The sequence below is a fragment of the Vidua macroura genome, chromosome 19, assembly GCF_024509145.1.
Source record: "Vidua macroura isolate BioBank_ID:100142 chromosome 19, ASM2450914v1, whole genome shotgun sequence".
Classification (NCBI taxonomy): domain Eukaryota; kingdom Metazoa; phylum Chordata; class Aves; order Passeriformes; family Viduidae; genus Vidua; species Vidua macroura.
In genome coordinates, this window is record NC_071589.1 from 2,505,136 (window position 1) to 2,524,907 (window position 19,772).

Consider the following 19,772-nt stretch of genomic DNA (forward strand, 5'->3'; position numbering starts at 1 on the left):
TTAAACCCTTGCTGGCTCTTTCAACCCTGCTGCTCTTGATGGGCATTTTTCAGTGCAAAGTCCTTCAGTGGCCTCTGAGCTCCACACCTTGTGAGTAAGACGTAGCAGAAATAACAGATTGCTGCATGTTTTGCTTGATTTGTGGTTAGCACACAGTGGAACTGGGAAATTAAGGAGACCTATAAATAGCAGGTCTTATATGTACACCTGAGCCTGCTGAGCACTGGACCACCTGCAAGGAAAGCAGAGCTGGAGCTGAACACCTCCAGCCCCTGGGACTGAGAGCAGGGCAGAGCAGCCAGACCTCCCTCCCTCACTGGCAGGAGAAAGAGCTGAGTGTGCCCTCGGTGGGCAGGCAGGAGCTGGGTGCTGCCTGTTGGGATGCAGCTCCCAGCCAGGAGGGTGCCCACGGGGATGTGCAGAGGATTGAAAGGGGCTCAGGGACAGCCCCTGTGCTGTTGGTCCCACTGGGATGCTCTGGAGCAGTTCTGGGCTGCCCTGGTTTGTAGCCTTGCTGCCAGAGCCTCAGGGTGAAGCAGGAGTGACCCTGCTGCTGGGGTAGGCAGGGAGCTCTCCTGCATCAGCCCTTTCCCTGTGCTGCTCCCAAACTGAGGCCAGGAGCCAAGGGTTGGCTGGAATCAGCATTTCCTGGGTGGGAGGCAGAGGATTCTGGTTTGAACTGGGAGAACAGGAGCTGTTGGGGCAGCTGATGTGAGCCTGCCTTTGGGCTCCAGTGGCTGTGGTCAGTCCCCATCACGCTGTAGCAAAGGGGAGAAGGGAAGAGGAGCTTTGATGGAAGGTTGAAAACCAGAGAGTAATGTGCCAGATGGAGGGAGGAAGTTGACTTTGCAGGGAAGGAGGAAGAGGGAGTGTAACAAAGGTGTGAGGGCATCAGCAGCTGGCCCTCAGAGCACTGGGGCTCAGGCCATGTGCTCTGCTGTGGCTCCATGGAGGTGCATGGGCTCCACCACAGGGCGTGCTCTGCTGGCCCCACCAGCCCAGGCTTCACTTGCTTCTGCTTCCATCTGGAAAGAAAATCACTGAATGCAGTTTGGATGGCCATGGGCTGGCGAGAGGCAAGGGACAGCATGGTGTACAGAGGTTTTGGTTCATAAGGAGGTGCAGGCTCAGGTGAAACTCCCTCTGGATCCCCTCTTTCATGGCAGCTCCCTGCTAGGAGGGCTGAGCTGCTCTTTGCATGTTTCCTTCTCCGACTCAGCCACCTGGTTTTGCAGAGCTGGTGGGAGCTGCATACCTGTAGCAGCAATGGCCTGGTCCATTCTGGAACAGGGGACGGCCCAGAAGTGGGGAGGAGACATCCACAGACACAGGAAACTCATGAGCCTCATCCTCCAGAGAATCCAGGATGGAGAGACATGGAGGAAAGGCTTAAAGCTTTGTCAGGCAGAGCTCAGCAGTGGCTCTGGCAATGCTGTTTCAGTGGAGTGAGCACCTCACGAGCACCTTATTTACATGTTTAAATCAGCCACAAGCTCTGTGCCTTCCCCACATGTAGAGCCCATCAATAGCAGCTTTATGCAGGCAGGAACAGAACCTGGGGACTGGAGCACCAGCACAGTGTCAGGGGAAGTCAGTACAAATTGCTCCATCGGCTGGACATTAAAGCAAGGAGTGATATCACTCTTAAAATAAGAAACTTAATGTAATGTGCTTTAATGGCTGAATAATTGCTGTGAGCAAAGAAAGAGGCTTTTGTGAGGGAGGATCAGTGAGAGCCAGGAGTGAGTGCCCATGACATCACGGCAGTGCACAAGAGAAACTTTATTCTCACAGCTCCAGCAGAACGGCTCCTCGAGCTGCCAGTCCCAGATAACTCGGTGGGAGACTTTAGAGAAGAGTTCATAAAATGATTGATTTACAGCTGGAAAAAATTAGAGCCTGAATACTGGCAGGCTGACATTGTTTGAAAGATGTACTAGAAAACTCCCCCACTTTTTTTTTTTTTTTTTTTTTTTTTTTTTTTTTTTTGAGAAGAAGGTCATTTGCACCTAAATTTGGAGCTTGCAGCACTTGAACTGGTATTTTGGGGGACTCACTGTCAGTTACCCTTCACAGGAAACGGTTGTCAAACTATTATCATCTTAATTTAGCTGTGTAAAAATAGATCTTAAAAGTCTGCACCTTCTTTATGGGAAGGAGTGGGTTTAAAATATTTTATTTTAATTTACCAGCTGCGGATCAGACCCAAAACCTTTATGTGTTTCTTATTGCTGGGTTTGAGTGCAGTGTGTTTGCTTTACTTGTTAGGAAAAACTGTCAACTTTGTCTCAATTCTGTATATATTTTTAAGGTGGTTTACAAGCACAAGGCAAACTAAGGGTCCTTTCACAACTTTTGGAGCTGGTCCATCATATTTTTTTTTTTATATTTACTTTGTAAAAATACTTCTTTAAGGTTGAAACACATGATTTACTGTTGATAGAAACAAAATCCTGGGGACACTGCATTGTCTTTGCAGAGAAATAGTATTTTTTTTTTTTAATGAAATTTCTCAGGTGTGATGGTAGAGGCAGCTCCAGGAGCCATTTGCAGCAAAAGGCAAAGGCATCCATAAAAAGTAGATGTTGAAAGGCAGCACTTTCATGCTTTCAATCTTCAACCACTCATTTAAAACCACATTTCTATTTGTGGTGTCAATATGTTTGATCCATCACTTATACAGCTAATAAGGCACAAGTCTGGCTTTCAGAAATCTTTCATGGGCTTCCAAAGACGTAACAAAACTTGCTCCAGACTGGATCTGACTCAGACTAGACGTGGAAAAAAAACACCTTCACAAATGTGTGTGCGAGTTGAGGGTAATCATGTAAGATGCAATGAACAGAAATTAGGAGGACATGAAGAAAAAAGAAAGGAAAATAAGGCCAATCATCAGCAATACACACTTTGAGGCAACCACAAACACAGTGGCATTATGTCCACAGCTCATCTCTGTTATTGAAGCCACTTCAGAAAGCGAGTGTCTGGAAAAGAGCAACACAATTGATGAACTTCAGTCTCTCACAGGAAAAAAATGTAGGCTCTGTGTTGGCTTTTGCATGAGATAATTATCAAGCTGTTTGTGTTTTTAAAGAATAGACAGGACCAAGGTAAACAACAGAGGGAGAGCAGTTGAAGAGGTTTAAAAATTTTCTGGTGTTTGAGGCTAATGGACTCTGAAGCCAGATGAGTTTTACCAAGAACTCGTATCTTTATTTAAGTCATATTGAGATCTTATCTTCATCAGACAAAATCATTGGTGTATCAACAGTCTGTTTTCACATTCTGTTGGAGTCTTGTCAAGTAAATCTACTTAAGGAGTTGTGCTCTGTGCTAAAAACCTCCTAAACAATTCAACAACTCTCCCACGCTAAAAATAGCCCTCAGTTTTACCTAAATGTATGCTGACATGTCAAATAATTTCATTTCCTCCTTGGGAATGAGAGCCAAGTGATGGCTTTTGAATGAGGAGGCTTTTGGCAGTGTTTGGATTGATGCTCTCCTGACTTAGGGCAGTGCTGTCTGGAGGAAAGCACCAAGTGAAAGATGTAATTTCAATATACACTTGGTTGAAAACACCTCATGAGAATAAAAATTATCTTAACAAGGCATGTAGCTGATTAGGAACCCGGCAATGTAACATTCAGTGAGAACTGTAAAAGGGGACATTTTAGAAGAACACAAATGCACAAGTACCACATCAAAACTAATTGACTGAAAAATGGTCTGGCATAAAAATGGATCACAAGTGAAACATGGGCCAAAATGGCAATATAATGCAAATCCTCAGTGAAATCTCATTCAGGGATGTATGAAGATAACTTCTTTGCTTCTGAGTGTGTTTGAGGTCTTGTCCAAAGCACCACATCCCACTTTGAATCCAGCACAGCTGAAAGAGAGAGGAGTTACAGGCTGAGGTCAGGAGAGCGCTGCAAGGTCCCAGCAAGGACTGGGCAGTGCCACCACTTAATGGTTTTGTGATTCTAGGATTCTTCATCTGGAGCACTTTCACGATACCAATTTATTTTTTAGTGCAAATGTTTGTATCTTTGTCATAATGTTGTTTCTTATTGAAAATTTTCTAACCACAATGAAAGTTTTCTTTTCTTTTTATACTGCTGGGCTTCTAGTGTTTCCCATTTCTGGGGAGGTGAGGTACAATGATTAGCAGAGCAGGCAGTCAGGCAATCCTTTAAAATGCCAGAGTGATCTTTTTTCTTTAAATTAAACCCCCAATTAAAACAGAAACCAGCAGCTCAGAGGTGGAAGCAACAGGAAGATTATTGTTAAGAAGAGAAGAACAGAAGGATAAAATGTGTAGCTTTTGAAAAGTCCTTTCTGTAATGAGACAGTTCTCTCTGTTTGCAGATGACAGAATAAATTAAAAATATTTCTGCCAGTCTAAAGATACTGATTTAGGAAGCCAAGGTTGCCTAATGGACTGGAATATCATCTCCATGTTTTCAATTTCCTCCATTTTACCCAAATCATTCACTTCAATAATTAAGGGATAATGAACCGAACAGTTTTCCCCTTTATACCCAACTCTCTCTGGATAGAGATTCAAAACAATCATTAAAAATAAAAGGGAATCCTGTCTACAGAACATGCCTGCAGATAATGGGAATATCCTTCACTTTCCCTCTCCTGGGGTTTCCTGGCTGCCCTGCCATCAGCTGCCATTCCTTGGGATGCTGTGAGGGGCCATCCTCATCCAGGATGATCTCTCCAGACCCACATTCCTCACACAGACACAGCCCCCTGCCTCGAAAACAGGTTTGTGTCCATCCATACAGAGAACCTCATTGATTAGGTAGAAAGAAAAATGGGCTAATCTTAATTAAAGCACTTCTTAAACTTTCCTTGACCTCTCCCTGATGCTGTCACCTCTTGGATCCACTTCCTTGCCCAGCCTGTGACAAGGATCAGGGAAAGGCAGGGCTGGTTTAGCCAAGAAGTTGTGCAGAAAAGGGGATTTTCCACAAAATCTGCACTTCTTGCATTTTTTAAAATCTAGTGCGAAAGCATTACAAACACTGAGCAGCTCATGCAGGAAAACATTCCTAAATCTTTGCATTCCAATGCAGCTGGATGGATTCACACCACCGAGGGCAACCCAAGGCCATGAGTGTGACCTTCACTCCCTGTCCCCAGCAGGGAACTCGGTGGTTTTCCAGTGATTCCCAGCCTTGTGCTGATGCCTTGTGCAGGCTGGCCTAGAGCAGAGGCTGGACAGAGTCACAGAATAAAGCAGGGATTTATTCAAAGGATCTCCTCCATGGATCCACCTTGGGCAGCACCAGAGCCCAGCCAGGGCTGCACCCAAGATGAACCAAAATGGTCCCAAAATGCACGAGCGCTCCCGGGGGCTCTCACTGGGATCAGCTCTGCTCCATTTGCACCTTGCAGTTCATTGTCCCATTCCAGCTCCAGCCCATGCAGTCCCATCCTGCTTGTTTTTCTCTCTCCAGCCCACGGTGTTTGTGCTCTTGGGCCTGCGATTTGGATCATTTGTCCTTGGTGCCCAGCTGGAGCAGGAATTGTTTTGTCTCCCTGCTCTGTGCACGGAGCTCAGCATCCCCTCATATGAAGCCCAGACCCACACACTAAAGCAGCACAGGATGTGAAAAATACAAAAGCTCAAACCTGAGCTATCAGTGCAAGCAGCAGCTCTCCTGGCCCATGTCCAGCACTTAGCTGTCTCCTACAAGGAGACTGAGCCCCTTCAAACATCTCAAAGACCAGGATCAGGATTTTTAAAAGTGGTTTGTGTGACAAAAGTGTCAACCAAGACAGATCAACATTTGATATTTTAAAATATCAAAATTCTTTCCATTTTTTTCCTAAAATCCACCCAATGCCCATTGCTTCCCTCATCACAGTCTGCTTCCACTGACCACCAGGGGCATAAATAAATTAATTATGAGTTTTTCCAAGCAATAAACCTTCTTCTTTGGAAAAAAAAAAAAAAGAAAGAAAGAAAGAAACAAACAAACAAAAAAGAAACAGCAGTATCTAAGAGCTTTCCATACTGGAGTCTGGGAGCTTTTCAGAGCCATGAAGTATTTATTTTAGTTTTTCTTTTTTTTTTTTTTCCATTAGGTCCTAATTCTCAATATTTTATAAGAAGTTAAATTATCTAGGAGAACTGAGTTTTCATTTTGGGGGAAAATAAAAACCCCAAAAGGCATTTGACTAATTAGAAAATGACCATCAGGCACAGAGTGCAAAGAGCATTTTGGATGCAGAGAACTGAGCACAGAAGGAACCGAGCACAGACTTTAAAAAATCAGAACTGTTTGTTTTTCCTTCAAAGAGGATCAGTTTTAAGAACTGAGCAGACTGCAGTAAATTTAGAGTCCTTTCTATTTCACCCCAAAAGCAAAGCAGTGCTTTTTATTCTTTCCTTTCAATGCCACTTCCTTCTCTGAGCCCTGTTTGCTGGAGCAAGCCCCTCCTGGCTCTCCATGTGCCTTCATCCCACCGTGCTCCACAGCTTTTCTCTGCCCTGTGCATGTTCAGCCCAGGGCAAGTAGGAATTTCAGGCCCCAAATTTAGGCTGGAATCTCTGGACTGTCTATTCAGGCCTTGCAGCCCCCAAAATACTGTTTTTGTGTCATGTGAAAGCTCAGAAAGCTCATAGAGCCAGAGCACCAAGTCCTCTGGGGAGCTCCACGTCTCTTGGCTCAGGCACAAGGGAGAGGGAGAGGGGCTGAGAGAAAGGAGACGTGTTTTATCAGAGTGAAGCCACCATAAAACAGGTAAAATGTGACAATTCACTTGTGGGGAATTTTGGAAGCAATTTGAGATGGGATCTCTGAATTGTTTTCGATGATGAGGTTTATTTTTCTTATCTTCTCCACAGGCAAAGGGTGAGTTTGGCTCACACCGTTACAGCTTAGTTCAGAAGGTCACAAGACCCTCAGTTACAAGACCTTTTAAGGAGTTATTGACCAATAAAACACTGTCAACAAGGATATTTATGTTTTTGACCCAGTCCTTAAATATTTCATCTTATGGACTCATGCTAGAGCATGAGCTTTCTTAGCCAATCATGTTATGGCACACAAACCCAAAGTGCTGCATTCTAAACTCCTTGTTCACCTCTGTAACTACTTTATTTTTTCTGTATCTTAAACTCTAAAACTCTAAACTTTCCTTTCCTTAGCTTAACGTGTCTCTGCTTTAAACTACAAATCCACATTCTTGTTTCTAGCACCTGAGTTTGGGAGCCTTTCCCAAGGTCTCAGCTCAAACCCTGGGTTTAATTCTAAGCTTTGGCTCGCAGGCCCAAAGTTCTGAGGGTTCCTTGCATTTCGGATTCCAGCAGTAAAACCCCAATTCTAGGTCTTCTCATATGATAAATCAGTTTGGCTGGAGCATGTTTGTCACCCTTGAGCCAAAAATGACACAAGAACAGACAAGAGACTCAGTGTAAAAAGGATGAAAAGAAGGCTTTAATGGAAAGGAAATTTCAGCTTAAATAGACTGATATGATACATTCTATTTGATTGATTAGTTAATAAAAACATCTTTCTCACACACTGTCCTTGAGAGTAACAGAAAAGCAGAGTGGAAAAACGCCACCTGCAGATTGTTTAGACTAACAAGTTATCACATTCCTACAACTCCCTAAAAATTCTCACAAGCCCCTGTGAGGAATGATTGCCATTTCTCTCTCCCTGACCAGGCTGGCATCCACACACGTTGTGGTCTGCCTTGGCACAAGCAGAAACGATGGGCAACCTGCAGATGGGAATTTGCAGCCCAGGAAAAGGGAAGGAGTGATGGCCCAGATGTGGGCTACAGGGGACAGCAGTGAGGGGGAGCAGGTGGCCCTTTGTGGAAGAGGTTTTACAGCAACTTCTGTGAGCCAGAGAGAAGTTTGAGAAGAGGATCCATGTTTACCCCTGAAAGAATTTTCTACCAAGGTCGTTGACATAGAAACCAAGAAAGAAAGAAGGATAAATAAGAGAAACCTACAACTGCCTGTTCCAATGAGCACTTTGCTTGTCCTTTGTGACCAACGAGTAAAGTGTAAACTTATGAGTTTTGTAAGAGTGCATAAAAAGCATGCGTGCTGTAATAAAACCAGTTTGAAGCCTTCTGAAAATTGAGTGTTGCTTTGTATTGTGACTGTCTAAACTGCAACAACCCTTGGGTACCCATCTGAATAGTCCTTGGTGGGAACATCCAGACTTCTACCAGTTCACTCTAGACTGAACTCTATCAGGGGAAACCCAACCTTGGCTTATTTCAGACCTTGCCTAAGCACAAAAGAATTTCTGCTGTGACCCACTTCAGTATCAGAGCTCTCTGGCCTCTCTGCTGGCATTCCCAAGGCATCTCAGTGTCACGAGATGTCACAATTGTCCTCCCAGAGCTTTGTGCCTGCCCTGATGCCCATGCAGGGGCTGAGAGCTGCAGCAGGGAGCAGCACTCACATGGTGAGGGGCTGATGAATTCTGGGGTTGGAATTTGCCATAACTTTTCTCATTAATTATATTCAAAGGTTATTAATTATGAACTCACTTGTTGACAATAAGCTGTTTCACTGTCCAAGAGGCAAAGACACAAAGAGTTAAAGGTTTGTGCTTCCCTCTGATGAACCAGCCACCTTCTCTCAACACTATCTCCATCTCACCCCCCTTTGTCCCCCAAATCAGGAAAGAATTTGCATTATTCCTCTGAAAGCGTTAATTGAGAGGAGAACAAACGGAGTTCCAGGCAATTTGAAGAAGCCTCATTACTGACTGAGGGCTTGTTTTGAATCAATGTCCATCAAAGCAACAATTGCACTGCCCTGGCCCAGCACCAGAACTGTACTGGGAGGGCTGGGACAGGCAGAGACAGGGTTTTGTTCTCCAGGAGACAGTTGTGCACCTCTAATGATGACCATTGCAGCCAGCTCCTGGCTGATTGCTGCACAGTCCAGTGCATCCTTTCCAGCATTAAGCCCTTGTTATCCAGCAGCAGGATGGAGCCCAGGGCCCGGGACACGCCGGCCTCCACACCGTGCAGTGGCTCCCAGACAATGTCACACTTCTCTGCCTGGAGACCACCCGCAGCAGGAGGTGCCACTTGCAATTAGGAGGGGCTTTTTCTGCTTTGCCTGACTTTTTCCCAGCTAGAAGAGAGCTCCAGCCTGGGCCAGGGTGAGCCATGAAGGCTTTGCAGAGAGCCCAAAGGGATGAAATACCTTCTGCTTCTCTGCACAGGAAGGGGGCACAGGGAAGGCTGCACAGGTTTTCAGCTGGGCTCTGCAACAGCTCCTGCAGCTTTTTTATTTCTTATTTTTCTCTTTCCTCTTGCTTCTCTCCTTTCCCTTTGGCCCAAATTCCCATCTTCAGTCACTTTCAGTTCACTGGATGGGATGACCTCCTCTGTCTCCAGGCATGTTAAGTGTCTAAGAAAGGCACAAAAGTCAATGTGGAAACAGAGGAGTCTAAGACAGGGTTAAGGGTGTTCCTGCTTCTCTCCATTACCCTTAAGGACATCAACCCATTGACTTCCTTTCTCCACAACTCACTGCCTTAAGGTGCTGCACTATCCTGAGTTGGCTGGTAATTCTTGATGGGTGAGAAGGATGTGTGGGATGGAAACAGAAGAGTTTTCCCCAGCAGCATCCAAGGCTGCTTGGACCCAGAGATTTTGCTTTCAGCCCATCTGTGCTTTCTGGGTGAGCAGTATAAGGGCTGTAAGCAGGGTAAGGGTAGGCAGAAGAAGCTGCTCACTGGGCCAGCAGACTTCTCCCCTGATGCTGGACAAGCTCTGTGGGATGATCTCTGAATTCAGACAGAGCTTAGGGACACTTTAACAGTTTGCTTTGTGTCTGCTCGTTGTGACTGATGCTGAAATACCAGTGTGACAGAAGAGCTGGGCTGAGCCTGACTTGGATAAAAGCTTTGGTAGCCTGAGCTGTACATGTGCAGCTCATCACCACCACGGTCCTCCTACAAGTGCCCAGCTGATTCAAAGTGGTCCTCAAACAATCCAATAGTAACTGTTTTCTCTAAACATTTACAACCAACAAAATGTGCCTGTGTACACTCAGCAGAGAGCCAAGGAGAGCAACGGCAGCTGCTCCCCGCATTCCTGCTGCAGCTTGTGTATATTCCAGTGCTTTTTAAAGCATCTATTTACATTTTCAATTTTGGATACCTCTTCGCTTCCTGAGAAGATTTGGCCAGCTCCAGGCCTGGTGCAAAGAGGGTGCATTGCCCTGACAGGGCACAGCCACACTCCTCCCTGCCAGGCACAGGGGTGACCTGGGGTCTTTTTCCACGTGGACCTCCCGCTTTGCTTGTGACACCGCGTTGATTTTTGCCTTTTCTTTTATATATTCTTTGCACATATATTTGTACCTTTGTAGTCTATTACTGTAGCTTAGCTTCAGTGTTTCCCAAGGCAGAAAGGCAAAACACATTCCAAAATCCCTGTCCTATCTTGGCTCTCCTTAGAAACCAAGGCTGACACCAGCTCTTCGAGGCATGTTTTTTATAAACAATGTTTAGTCCTCATCTGAGGGAGGAAGATTTAGAAGGTAGTAGAACTGGGGGATGACTTCACCGAGTGTGCTTCTGATTGGGGATTATTGTCAGATATGACAGTTTGCAAAATCTATAAAAATTGCATATGTGTTATGCAGGGTGTGCATTTTTGGTGTTTTCCACCTGACAAATTATGCATCTAAGGATCCTTATATAAAAGTAACCCCTTTAATCTCCCTAACTGTGTCTGGCTCATAATTCTAGGACCAGGAAAAAAGGCATCACTTGTCCTTATGAAAAAAGGCACTGGCACTTGGCAGCTTTACTGAAGTGTCCAGGCTGTGCTCTGTGCTGGACTGGTACCTTCAGGCCACTCATGGGTCCCTGGGACCTCCCCAGCAGGCAGGGATGCTGCTGAGGGAATACTGCACATCATGGAAGGCTGGGAGCCATGGGAAACCACCTTGGACATCCCAGTTTCACCTGCAAACCAGCGTGGCAGCACTACAGCTCCTCTGCTTTCAAACTGCAGCCCAGCCACTCAGAAGTTGAGAGTTTTTTAGAGCTGGATCAGTTGTGTTGGCTTCAGCAACGAGCATCAACCCCTCACGAGGGGATGCAGGAAACAGCCTGGCTTTGTGCTCAGCATGGCTCTCACCAGCTCCTTCTGGGAAGCAATGATCCTACCAAAGGCTGGGAGGAGAGAAAGTGCCATCCAGCCCATGCTGGGCTCTGGGGAGCTGTATTTTTATCAGACAGCATGTGATAATTTCAGTCTTTCCCTCCTTAATGATGTCTCGGAGCAGCACAATTCCCATCTCAGAGGAGGTCTTACTGCCCAGAGAAGCAATTCTGCCAAGAGAGCAAAAGGAAAGGCAGTGGTGTGTGTCCTTGCAGGATCACACTCCCCTTGGGAAGGCTGCACACCCCCAGGATTGGTGTCCCTGCTGTTCCACGTGGGACACTGCCAGGGGAGGTGTCTGCAGCCTTCTCACGCCTCCTGGCATCATGCTATGAACATTGCCCGTGGCTGTTTTTGGTAGGAAGGCAGCATGGCTGTGTCCCAGCTCTGGAAAAGTGCTGGAGATGGGCCAGGCAGTGTTCTGCTGACCAGAGAGCTCCCAGAGCATCCCCCCAGAGCAGCAGCATCCCCCAGGCATGTCCCGAGGGCACAGCCCTTGCTGGAGCAGGGACAGACAGACAGACAGACAGACAGCTGTCAGCTCTCAGGGGGATTTGATGGGGAATTCTCCCGAGTTCTGACACACAGTGCTGTGTCATGTCAAGGCTTAAATTCCTTCTGAAAGACGAAGCTGAAGCTCACGGGTGTGGGTTAGGAGGAGGCATGAGTGCTGCCTAAACATTTAACACTTTGCTCTTTACAAAATATAAAATACATGAGACTGCTGCGGCTGGTTTTGGAATCTCAGAGCTTTCTGATTTCTGCTAACAACATGCCTGCAAGCTGCAGGTAATTGAGAAGGTCAGGGGAAGAGGAAAAGGGCACTCTGAGGTTGTAGCTGATGCCTCCCCTTCCTTCCTTTCTCTTTTCCCTGCCTTTGCATGGAGGGGATCCTCAAAGCAAAAGATATCCATTTATAATTGTTTCATTCCAGGTGTTTTTTTCTTTGGATGGAAAGATAAAAAAGCCTTTTCATACAGCGAGACACGAGTGATCTTACATATTAAACAAAATGCTGACTATTTAAGGCCAAAACCCTCCAGGGGGGATTTTTAGAGCATTGCCCTAGGACCAGAAGGGAATTAGAATATCCTGTGCAATGTGATAAAATATCCTAGAACTCCTTCTGCAGGGCATGATCCCATAAACCCTGGTGTTCCCCTGGTACAACACAGGGACCTCCTTCTCTCCCCCAAGCTGCCTCCCATTCACTTTAATTATCTGGTATTTAATTTACCTGCACCACAGCAGGTATCTTGCATGGTTGGTCACCTTTAATGGCTGCTCAACAGGAGAGATTTAATTAAATTAGCAAGTTCAAAAACAATGGAAATGAAGAGAAAATAGGCCTGGCATGTTAAACATAAAAAATATCACTTAATAGTGATATTAACAAATGATGTTCACTACTAATTTTCCAAATGACCAAGTCTGATATCTGACGGAGATACAGGGACTTCTGGTAATTCTCTTTTAATCATTTTCCTTCACATGATGGAAGGTGGGAACTGCTCACCAGTAACACAGTGCTGGGCCCAAGGGGAGAGGCAATTCTTTATGGACGACAAGCTAAGGTTTTCTCTTGGTGCAGCATCAATGTGACCAGAGAGCGAGACACAGGGAGAGCAGAGTGCAGCAGGGTTTTAATCAGGGGGCAGGTTTTGATTGCCAGGCTCGGGCGAGCTGGCTGATCAGCTTTGCTTCCATGTGGCAGCACCTCCAGAGAGAACATAAAGACCTGAGTGGTGTACAGCACTGCAATTTCATAGCAGTTAACAGCAAGAGACCATAAAATCTACGTTGCTTTTTGCTTTAGCCTCCCCTTGAAGATCCATCTTCCCGTGCCTACGTGAATCTCTGGTGAATTCCTAAGAGCCATGAGTTTATTTATATTTCTGTGCCGCTCGTTCCTGTTTGCTCATCCCCTGTTAACTGCCACCATCTGCTTTCACCTCTGTGAGTTGTGCTGCGCATCCCATCTTGGACTCTGCTTTCACTCCCAGATTTCATAAATAAACCTTACAAAAAAAGGCAATGGGAACTGACACTGACTGCAGTGTCTCGCTCCGTCAGTGGTTGATGTGGAGGAGCTTTGCGCTCCTGCAGCAGCTTTATTTTCTCCTTGCTCACCTTTCAGAGCATCTGTCCCTTTGTGTTTTTCCCTCTGCACAGTGTTTGTGGCTGGTTCAGAGGTGTTTGCTTCTGCAGGCAGATGTGCTGTGGGGAGCACACGTGTGTGCTTGTGTGGGACGTGACAGGACACGCTGTGCCACAGCCCGAGTGCAGAGCAGCTGCTGGCTTTCCCTGGTTTTGTGTTGTTATTGCTGTGGGGGCTGGAAAACACCTGCCCAGAAACCCACCTGGGCTTAAAATGGTGGGAGATGGCTCTGCCTGTCCTGTGGTCCTCATTCTGCATCCCAGCACTGGCCACACTGCTCAGGCAGAGATGACTTTTAGGCACTGCTAATGATTACAAGTGAACGTTGCATTGCCTGCACAGGCCTTGTCCTCCTAAGTCCCACACCTCTAAAAACAGCAACCTCAGCTCCAAAGAGTTTGCAGTAATACCCAGCAGTGCCTTCCCACAGTGGTTACAGACAATTAACCCTGCAGCAGGTAATTCATTAGTGCGTGGAGCATCCCAAGGCAGAGCCAGCAAGGGCAGGCACTGCTGAGGCTGGGAACGGCACTTCAGGCACATGGGGTAGCTTTGTCCTCGTCTCCTTGTGGTGTGTCATAGAATAATAGAACATCTGGGTTTGGATGGGACCTTTAAAGGCCATGGCAGGGACAATTCTCACCAGAGCAGCTTGCTCAGAGCCCCATTCAACCTGGCACTGGAAGTTTCCAGCAATGGGATATCTGGTGCCTCATTCCTTGGTGGAAATTAAGGCGCTTTTCTGTCACCCCGTTGTACCTCAGGTGATATCCACGGGTGTCCTGGTTTAGGGCAAATTTGGGGAAAACCTCCAAAAAGGCCCCCCCCACCAGAAGGCAAACCCACATGGACCTTCCCCCCAACTGGTTCAGGAAGAATTTCCTCAGGGAGAAATGGAAAAAAACCTGTTTATTTAACAGGCAAAGCACTCCCCAGAACAAAAAATTAACAATACCAGGTTGTCGCCCTGTTCTTTTAAAAGTTTTAAAGTTCTTCTAAGAGTTTTCTATACCTCCTTATGTTTACATATTTCTACTAGAGTTTCTCATGCATGTTCATGTAAATAATGATTGGTTTCCATCCTTCTTTGTGGGAGGAGAGAATTGATGGACTGTTGGTTTGACCGGTGTGGTTGGTGAGGTGGCAATTCCATCCTCCAATCCACTTCCACTTTTGGAATTCTATATATTGTGAGGTCAGGAATAAACTTCCTCTCTTTTCCCTCTTTTGCATCTAGTGTGAATGTGTGAGTTATTTCGTGTCGTAGCACGACACCAGATCAAAAAACTCATTCGCCGCTCTGAGGAGATGGCAAATTAAGAAAGTCTCTCCAGTGGGTGGTCACTCTGTGTTGCCCTGACTTTTAAAAGTGCTAAGTTTTCTTTTATAGTTCTTTTGAAAGTTTTAAAGTTCTCATAAAACTTCTTTAGCCTTGTGATAACGTTTACATATTTCTACTGGAGTTTTCACGCAGGTAAATAATGATTGATTTCCATTCTTCTTTGTGGGAGGAGAGAACTGATGGACTGTTGGTTTGACCAGTGTGGTTGGAGAGGTGGCAATTCCATCCTCCAATCCACTGTCACTTTTGGAATTCTATATATTGCGAGGTCAGAAATAAAATTGGCTCTTTTTTCTCTCCTGAACTCACCAAGCTTCTGTGTGCTCATTTTGTGTCCAATAGTGACAGCTCTGTTATCGGTGCTGGGAATGGCTGCTGCCCAGAGCAGGCCACAAAACGCAAACTCTCGGTGCTCCCCGGGTCCTGGTCCAGGGCAGGTTCAAACAGTTCCAAGAAAAGGGAAAGAAAACCAGTCCAGGGAAAACTTGGACTGCCTCAGCTAGCCAAACTAGCTAAAAAGCAAAGGAGGATGGTGTTCTGCACTGTCCGTGTCCAGCAGACTGTGGGGGAGTGAGCAGGGTGATAACAAAACTCTGTGCTTCTTCTTCTTCAGCCTGCTTTTGCTTCTCAGCCAGTCTTTCAGGCACAGAACATAATATCCAGCATAAGCAGAACAGAAGATTGGGGATACGAGCATCATAATGCCACCCTAGGACAACAGGGTACAGGGGTGTTGTGATGCACTAAATAGTTATTTATTAATAAATAGTTCATTTTAAAAGTTTATATAAAAGTTATAAATTTATTTATAAATAGTTATTTTTGCACTGAGTAGTTTTTATATTGCACTATGTCACGTTGGTCTGTCCCACACACCTCTCCCCTTCACCCCTGCCCAAGCCTCAGGTGTGATGGGCTCTCCCTGCTCCCCCCTCTCCTCACCTGTGTCCCGTTGGATGTGGCTTCCCTGTTCCACCCCACCCATTTCTCCCTGAACTCAAAATCCCCCCAGGACAAAACATTCAGCCTCTTGTCTTTTTCCCTCCTGGACGCCACCATGGCCTCTGTTACCCCTGAGGTGTCGCCTGGATCTGAGGTGGCTCCTGACAATGAACAGGATTTAGTCCCGAGGAGAAGAGCGCCTTTTGTCTTTTATCTGTGTCCATGTAGGATTCCCACCCGTGCTCAGAGGGGACCAGAGGGAATTCCTACCCAGGGGCTGCTGGCAGAGCGAGTGGCACAGCCCGCAGCTGTGGGGAGGTCAGGCTGGTTCCACCGTTCTTTGGGACGTTCAGCCCCTTCTTTGCAGAGGTTTTGGGGCTGTCTGGACTTCCCCAACACGCAGGAGGGATCTCCTGTCCTTACGGTATCAGTGCTGTACCTTGGCAATCTGAGGGGAGCAGGAGTGGGACAGTTAACGTGGAGGGTTAATTCTTCTCAAATTCCTGAAGATTCCAGACAAATATGTTTCAAATGCTCTCTTTCAGCTGAGCTAAGAGGAGAAACCAACACCAGGGCATTGATGGAAACCATTGGTGATTTCTGTGCTGTCCCACACAGCACGTTCAGCTCTGACACGGGGAATTGTCACTGCAAATCCTTGCAGCCCTTCTGTGCGAGGCTTGGCAGTGCACTTCTCTAAAGCCCGGCTGCGCACGGATTTTGGGAGAGGGTGAAGAGAGCCAAGGACACTCCTGGGCAGCTGAAAAGCTGTTAACACAAAGTGTGAGACACAGCAGTGTCCCAGCACAGAACAACCCAAAAGGACTTCGCTTTGGGGTGTGATAAAAGCCATTTTGTGTGATAAAAACCACATTATTTACCATGACATTTCGGTGTGATATTTTATAATTATTTTCTATTTTAGAATTTGTAATTTTATATTTATCATGCCATTTGGGTGTGATATCTTATAATTATTTAATATTATATAATTTGTAATCTTATATTTATCACACCATTTTGGTGTGATAAAAACCATTTTGTGTGATAAACCCCACATTATTTATCATGACATTTCGGTGTGATATTTTATAATTATTTCATATTATATAATTTGTAATCTTATATTTATCTCACCATTTTGGTGCAATAAAAACATTTTGTGTAATAAGAACCACATTATTTATCATGACATTTCAGTGTGATATTTTATAATTATTTAGTATTATATAATTGGTAATTTTATATTTATCACGCCATTTGGGTGTGATATTTTATCATTATTTTATATTATATAATTTGTAATCTTATATTTATCTCACCATTTTTGTGCGATAAAAACCATTTTGTGTGAGAAAAGCCACATTATTTATCATGCCATTTCGGTGTGACATTTTATAATTATTTTCTATTTCATAATTTGTAATTTTATATTTATCACATCATATTTATATTTATGAAATGAATCTATGAAAACCCCAGCTGAGGCCTGCAACAGAGCCCTGGTGCTGCTCACAGCTGGGGCAGCTGCTGCTCAAAGCCTCAATTTGATTTAGTTGAGGTTTCAAAGGCAACGTGTAAACATTCCCAGTGAAGACACTTCTTCCGAGGGGCTCAGCCAAGTGGGGTTTCCTTCTCCGTGTTTATGGGAAAGCATTTTGTTTAGACAGAAAAGCAAATAAGCAAATCCCCACATTCCTCTCTGGCACATCTCAGCCAGCTCCTGGGATGGAGATTTAGCACAAACTGGAGGGAAATTTGCATTATTAGTCCCTGATTAACCCCCTGGCTGTGTGTCTGTGGGGCAGAGGCACCACAGCCTGGTCTAGGTGCTGGAAGAGGGTGGGAAACGCCACTGGTGATGCAGCCTGCGAACCAAGAGTTACCCTGAGATCCTTTGCAGCAGAAAATGCCTCTTTGAAGGACTCTTCTTGCCCATGACTCAAACCCACAGCCTGCCTACAGCCCAGGAAGGGTAGAAAAGCTGATATTGTTTGCACTGCGTCCTCAAGAACTAGGAAATAAGAAAGCGTTTCCAATTCTGCCCTTCAGGGCAGGTTGAAAATTCACCTCTGCATGAACACCAGAAAAAAGGATTTACACCCATGTTGTACCACTCAAAATAGGCTTTGAGTGAGAATTAATTGGTATCTGTACCTCTGAGCAGGGTGAAATTCCCCTGGGCCTGAATAAGTTCTGCCTAAGCCTTTTGTGGAGTTATTATTTCTTTCATTAAAGGGCTAGAAGAAGGGATGAAAATCTCCACTGAGAACAGCTGGGTAATTTTTGCTCTTTATTTATAACAACTGAGGTCAACATCTGATTTCTGGCAAGCAAAGCCCCAACATCTGCAGGAGGAGAGGCTTCTGCCCCTCCCAGCTTGCTGGAATTTTCCAGCTAATGGGAGATATTTCCCCAGTTAATGACAGAGGTAGGATGGGGTGACCAGGTGGTCATTTTCTGGGTGCATAGCTGGGTGTCACAGGGCAAGTGATTGAGGGAAAACCCAACCTCATGCAGAGGTGGACTCCACAATAGTGCTCCAAGGAGCCAGGTTTTCTTTCTGGGTCGGCTTTAAGGAGCAGGAGCCTCCTAATCTCACGTTGGCCACGTCCAGTTTGCTCCCTGATTTGTGGGAAGGGTTTGGTGTCGCTCCCATGTCCCCACTGACCTACAAAGACCCACCATCAGTCCAGAAACACTGATTCCATGGCCTTCTCAGCAGCAAAGTCCCAGGAGCTTTGTGCAGCAGGTCAGTAAAGCTGTTTGTCCCCACACCTGGGGAGGACAGGGTCCAGTCCTGGCTTCTCCAGCTCATCCATTCAGCACCACCATTGCCTTCTTAAGGGCTGGTCCTCCACCTCCCTACCCTGAGGATTTGACTCCAAATGCTTCCAAATGTCATCTTCTAGCTGATCAGTGGCATCAGCATGACACGAGACAGTTGGGATGCACCCAGGGAACCTGCAGGGCACTGACTGCTTTTCACTGATATTCACAGGGCTGGCACTGGGGGTGGAGGCAAGGAACAGAAGCATCAGGACCAACCTCACCTTCAATTGTGATCAAGGTGAAACCCCCAGACAGAGGTGTGGGAAGGCCCAAAATTAGTTAAAATCAGTCTGAGAGGCTCACTGGAGCAGTGGTCTGGCAGCTCTAATCCCCCAAATCCCTCTCCATCCTCAAAGTCCAACCCCCAAACAAAGGGAGCCAGTTCCTGACTGGGGACGTGCTGGGCACCCACAGGAAAGAGGCATTGCAAGGGTTAAGGCTCTTGGCAGCATTTCAGTGGCACGATGCAATAAAATATTTTATGGCATTTTTACAATATTGTGCAATGGGATTTCAAAACCTCAAAAGCAAACACGGCGTTAAAGAAAGATGCAGCTGAGCAGAGCCAGCCCAGCAGGTGAGGCTTTATCTCCTTCCCCTCCTCTCTTCAGCCCTCCCTCCACCCTTGGAGCACTTGCTCCCCATGCCCTGGGCCAGCCCAGCTTCCCTGGTGCTTCCCAGCACATCTGTGCTGGGTTTGTGTGCGTGCCACATATTTCCACAGTGAGCACATCTTTCATGTTGCTACAAACAGCCCCAATAAACACCCGGGCCAAGTGTGCCTGAGTATTGCAGCATATTAAACACCCTCAATCCCGATCCATGGCCTCGTAATGGATAAATAAAAACATTAAATAAATAAATAAATAAATAACATCTCCTCTTAAAAGAACATCTCCTCTTGAGACTGGGTTCTGTCATTGCCGTTGTCCACCAGGTTGTCTCTGAGTCAGCACCAAGGCTGTGTAAGCATCCTGGGGAAGAGCATTTTGCCCAGACACGGGACATGGGGTGGCTCAGGACCAGAGGGTTGTTCTGATCCTCTTCTGTCACTGCTCCAGAAATGATGTTCCCCTTTGAATGTGCTGCAGAAGCAGAAAATTGGACTGCAGTTCCAAGGTAAATTTGAGCAGGACTGTTTCTGGTTCTTGGGGATCAGAGAACACTCCTTACAGCATGCAGGATCTTTAATCCCCAAAGCTGGGTGGTGGAAAAGGCCTCTTCACTGCCCCCAAGTAAGATGTTCCTTCCCCATTTCAACCTTCTGGTAACAACATGGGGCAGGAATGTATTTTTGTAGCCGAGGCAGCAAAGAAGTTCTTCTGT

General features: G+C 45.9%; 1 long non-coding RNA gene across 1 annotated transcript; it reads right to left on the minus strand.

Annotated features, from left to right (window-relative positions):
• Window positions 1-13,033: 13,033 nt before the first annotated feature.
• LOC128816913 (uncharacterized) lies at window positions 13,034-13,812 on the minus strand. The gene is made up of 2 exons (XR_008440048.1): window positions 13,303-13,812; window positions 13,034-13,190 (listed from the first exon to the last, which is right to left on the minus strand). It is a non-coding gene; the product is annotated as an uncharacterized LOC128816913 (long non-coding RNA).
• Window positions 13,813-19,772: the final 5,960 nt, after the last annotated feature.